The sequence below is a fragment of the Suricata suricatta genome, chromosome 14 (genome assembly GCF_006229205.1).
Source record: "Suricata suricatta isolate VVHF042 chromosome 14, meerkat_22Aug2017_6uvM2_HiC, whole genome shotgun sequence".
NCBI lineage: Eukaryota > Metazoa > Chordata > Mammalia > Carnivora > Herpestidae > Suricata > Suricata suricatta.
In genome coordinates this window covers 61,536,652-61,542,002 of record NC_043713.1, presented here as the reverse complement: position 1 = coordinate 61,542,002, position 5,351 = coordinate 61,536,652, and the positions used below count along the sequence as shown (strand labels likewise).

The 5,351-nt window shown below is 45.8% G+C and overlaps 1 long non-coding RNA gene across 1 annotated transcript in view; it reads right to left on the bottom strand.

The window, feature by feature from the left end:
• The window catches only part of LOC115278359, a 14,820-nt gene extending 13,429 nt beyond the window's left edge, over nt 1-1,391 (bottom strand). Inside the window, exons 1-2 of the long non-coding RNA XR_003902832.1 lie at nt 1,296-1,391; nt 67-70 (exon numbers count right to left, since the gene is read on the bottom strand). This is a non-coding gene — a long non-coding RNA (uncharacterized LOC115278359). The remainder of the gene's footprint in view (nt 1-66; nt 71-1,295) is intronic.
• Between the last annotated feature and the right edge of the window lie 3,960 nt (nt 1,392-5,351).

The following is a 5,351-nucleotide window of genomic DNA, read 5'->3' as shown; positions in this document are numbered from 1 at the left end:
AGCCCCGGGGTGTACATAGGGCAGGGTCTGTGACCCATATTTTCTAGGAGAGATTAAGTGACTCACCATCCTGAAGAGTGGGAGGTCCAGGACAGGAATGGAGATGGTGCCCTGGAGACAGAGATCCCTGAAAACCTGGGACCTTCCCAAGGCACCTGAGGTCATGCCTGAACCCCTGAGCCCCTGAACCAGGGGCTCCCCCAGTCTCATTGTCAAATCCCCCTTCCCCAAGGTCTCTGCGGACAACAGCTGATGCCCTGGAGGAGGTGCCTAAGCTAAGAGAAAACCCTAAATCTTAACTCAGCCTCCCACCTGTAGGTTTCACTCCCTGACCCAAGGCACGATGCCCTTACCCCCAGGTGGGACCCCTCTGAGAGAGCAGGGGAAGCCCAACAGTGGCCATCTTCACACAGCACCCCTGCAGGGGTCTCACAAAGAGCCTTCCCCAGCGGCCTGCGGACCACCGTCAATGGCCAGTGGTCTGCTCAGCTTCCAAACTGACTCAGAACCCAGGACATTCCAAACCAACTGTTACATGACCGCGCTGCCAAGAATCAGCTTCCCCTCAACTGACTGACTCTGGCTGAGCAGCCACAGTGAATTAACTGTGAAGTTGGCCCATTGGGCTGGTGCTTTGATGGTTTATGGAATGAAGTCTGGGCCACTTAACGTGGTTCTCGCTGTCTGCTGGTCTGTGTAACCGGCTGAGCAGCCAGGACTAAGGCTGCCTCCCAGGCAGGCTCACAGACTGTCAACGTCACTAGGGCTCACTGTATTGACAATGCCATCAAACACCTCTAAAGGATCTCCTTGGTCCTTACTGGAGTCAGGCCAAGTATTAAATTCACTGACCAGGTGTTCCTAACTTGTGCCTCCAAACTCTCAGAATCTTTGAACTGGCCAGAACCATGTAGGATTTCTAGACTCTTTTCATATTAATGACTATGGCAAGATCTATAATAATCTGGTTTGAGAGCTTCCTTGGGCTGTGTGACCACTGAGACTACATTAAAATAGACACTGCTGTATGTTTTCCCCTAGGAACACCCAGTGGTGACAAGAAATGGGTGCAGGATTAGTCCATTTTTCTAAATGGAGGAAAAAAGTCAAGGCAGCTATCTTGATAGAAAAACCAACAACAGAAATCGAGAAATAAAACAAAACTATAAGACACCTTCATCACTCTGTATGACCAGATGGAGGGAGGAGATTTTAAATGATGAAAAACCATTCTGAGCAAGAGTTAACTAGCCAGTTAGTAGCAGACAGCATTAAGAAGATCTGTACGAACATACCCCTACAGCAACATAACAGATTGCCCATCTTCGAAGACGCTAGGCACAGATCTGGGAACTGGGTCGCTCACTACCAGATCTGAACTGTTCAGCTCAGAGACTGGCCTATGGGAAAAAAAAAGGCATCATTACATCATTGTATCGCCATGGCAATGTGTCATCACAGAGCTTTCAGGATGAATGCAGCTGCACACCCCCAACTTCTGCTGTGTGGACAGGTGTGTGTCTCCACGGACAAGGACACCATTTGAGATTAAATGCTTTTGTTTCAAAAGCTGAACCCTGGTCTCACATGTTGCCATTCTCTGTTTTCAAAGTAGATTACATGAAGGCACATGACCTCCCCCTCCACCACCAATTATAATCACTAGTCAAAATTTCAGGGTGAAGAGGGGAAAAAAACCACAGTCGGAGAATGAAGAGAGGGCTCGTTTCTGATTCAAAACACAATCCACATCCACTCTTACCATCCTTGGTCAACAGACATCTCTAGAATGAAGCTCAAAGTTTGTCGCAGATGAAATAAAAAGCAGTGTTGACAAAAATTCATTTTCAATTTTAGTGTTATTTTTATTTTAGAGCACACGAGCAACAGAGAGGGGGCAGAGGGAGAGAGAGAGAGAGAGAGAGACAGAGGGAGAGGGAATCTTAAGCAGGCTTCACACTCTTCACATTCACAATCTGACGTGGGACGTGATTACTGGACCCTGGAATCATGACCTGAGGCAAAATGAAGAGTTAGACGTTCAACTGACTGAGCCACCCAGGTGCCTCCAGAATTTAACTTTCAAAACTGTATTTCTTGGGGCACCTGGGTGGCTCAGTCAGTTAAGCCTCTGACTTTGGCTCAGGTCAGATCTTACGTTCGTGGGTTCGAGCCCCGCATCAGGCTCTGTGCTGACAGCTACCTCAGAGCCTGGAGCCTGCTTCTGGTTCTGTGTCTCCTCTCTCTGCCCCTCCCCCTCTCATGCTCTGTCTCTCTATCAAACATTTAAAAAAACTGTATTTCTCTATCTTCTTATGAAACTATATAATTCATCATCTATGTATACTACCTGCTTTGATCCGTGTATAGGCAAGAGTAATACTTAGTTATCTCTCAGTGTTTGTGCATTTACTGAGCAATTTCTGTCACTATATGTATGAAAAGCAGACTCTTCACTGAGAACCAAAGAAAAAAATATATCACTCTTTTCACCCGTGCATTTCTGTGAGGGTGAATGGGTTAAGGGAAAAGCATACAATTAATACTTTTCTGAATGAAATATTTTAATTACCCCCCAAACTGGAGGATTCAGTGTATGCTCTGGCTCATAAGCTAACACTCACCATACACATTATTTTTATCTCTTTATGGAAACTAGCAAAAGAAAGGGAAGTAACCAGTCCCCAAAAAATGAAACAAGAAGAAAAAATTTGTTTATTATTTTTTTCCTTTTTTTTAAAGTTTATTTATTTTTCTTTTTTTGCGGTGGTGTTTTCACTTTCTTTTTTTTTAATAGTTTATTGTCAGATTGGTTTCCATATAACACCCAGTGCTTCTCCCCACATGTGCCCCCCACCATGACCATCACCCCCTCCCTCTTCCCCCTCCCCCTTCAGTCCATGGTTCCTTTTCAGTATTCAGTAGTCTCCCTTGATCTGTGTCCCTCACTCTCCCCCACTCTCTTTCCCCCTCCCTCTCCCTTGAATAAATGTTTTTAAATTTATTTTTGAGAGACAGAGACAGCGGGAGCAGGGGAGGGTCAGAGAGAAAGAGAGATACGGAATCTGAAGCAGGCTCCAGCTCTGAGCTAGCTGTCAGCACAGAGCCCGACGTGGGGCTCAAACCCACGAACCATGAGATCATGACCTGAGCCGAAGCCGGATGCTTAACTGAGTGAGCCACCCAGGTGCCCCAACAAGGAAAAAATTTAAAACAAAAACAATGGAGCCGCCATGTGCAAAACAAAATCGTTAACCTTTGTGGTATAAAATGCTATACTACCAATGTCTGTGAGTGCTAAGTCAATGTAAGTTTCTAGAAATAATCGAATAGTGATATTAATGAGGTAGAAAAACGACATTGATAACATGGTTAGGGCCATGTTTTCTCCAAAGAGTACTTACTGGAGGAGGTAGTTGAACAGGTATGGGAGGAAATAGGTACGACTCCATAAGAGTATTACAAATGGAGAATTTTGGTTACAAGTTGATGGGAAACTTCTTAAATAGATAGATATTATAGAAATACAAAATAACTAGAATACAGGCTCACACTTCTAAATGCCACACTGGGTGAGAAAATAAGAAAAGAATTATAAAGTTGGAAAAAAATTAACCATTTAACCATTCTTGATGCTATTACTATTAAAAAAAATAAGTCTTTTTGGAATGACTATCTCCCCCCAAATAATGGTGTCAAATGTCAAATAATGATATCAAATGTTTTATTTTGCTCGTGGTCACAGGGTTAGGAATTCAGACAGGACACAATGCTAATGGTAAAAAATGAAAGGCTTTGGGTGATGGTCATGGAGGAGGGCACTTGTGGGGAAGACCACTGGGTGTTATATGGAAACCAACTTCACAATAAACTATAAAAAAAATAAAATAAAAGGCTTTGGGACGCCTGGGTGGCTCAGTCCGTTGAGTGTCCAGCTTTGCCTCAGGTCATGATTCCACGGTTTGTGGGTTCAAGCCCCGCGTTGGACTGTGTGCTGACAGCTCAGAGCCTGGAGCTTGCTTCAGATTCTGTCTCCCTCTCTCTCTCTGCCCCTCCCTCGCTTGTGCCCTGTCTCCAATGGCAGGAGCTCTTTCCACCTGAGTGGGGGCACTCTAACCATGCTGTTCTTGCCAGGCGACTATTCCCCAGGGTCTCTCTTTCTGGAGCTACCTTGCTTCCAACCGAGTCCCCCAGATCCCCTTGGACTCTGGGAACGCCCAATATCCTTCCAGCTTATTTTCTTTTCCCTAAGCTAGTCAACATCATCCTCTCTGGCTTATGGCACTGACAAATGGAAAAGAGGGGACTCTGAATCCCCTGGGCAAGGGGGCACTCTCTGAATCATCCCTAGTCCTAATGACAGGAGGGCTGAAAGCTGGGGGGCTCTTGAAGGCAGGATGAAAGTCCTTTAAGTGGACTTCAAGGCCTTAACAGGACCTTGGCTGGCTGCCAATCCTCCTTGTTCATGCCACTCCAGCCCCTCTGGCCTCCTAGCTAGTTTCACACCCAGTGGCACACTCCTACCTCAGGGCCTTTGCACTTGCTGTTTCCCTTGCCTGGAATGCTCTTCCTCCAGAAAGTCCCCAATCTATTCTTCTCTTCTTGGCTCAAATGGAACCTCTTCATGGGGCCTCCCTCCAGCACTCTACTTCAAAAATACAAACCCCACCTGTCTGGGCACTCCCTGTCTCCTTGGCCTACTGAATTTTTCTCCAGAAACTTCCAACATACCACATCATCCGCTTATTTATTCTGCTATCTCCTAAGCGCTATGAGGGCAGGTTTTGCCTGTCTTACTCACTTCAGTATCCTCAGTGCAGTAACCTGGCACGTGGTCAGTGCTCAATAAATGTTTGTAAACCCTAGTTGCAGTCTGGGTGGATCTGGTTAGGAACTTGGTGGAGGTTAGTCCTAAAGAGTCTTGGAGATCCTGGCTGACAACTGCCCAAGTGGGGTCCTGGGGAGGATCTCACTCTCCCAGTGACCTGCTTGTGGGGAAGGGAGCCACTTAAGGGCTGGCCGATCCTGGATGGAGAGTCACCATATCTTGGTAAATTCAATAATAACAATAACAATAACAATAATAATAATAATAATAATAATAATGGCAGCTTTTATGGTTGCTGGTCTTTTCCCCTAGGTTTCCGTTAAGTGCTTTACATTCACTATCTCACTTACACCTCATAGCATACCGGTGAGGTAATCCTATCATATCCATTTTAAAGATGAGAACACTGAGGCTTGGTGAGTGTCAGCAGTAGTTCCCAGGGTGTCCTGCCACCTCCTGCAACCTGGCAAGGAGCGGACCTGGAATAAATGAGGCAGCTCCGCCTTGCCCAATAGAGGGGGAT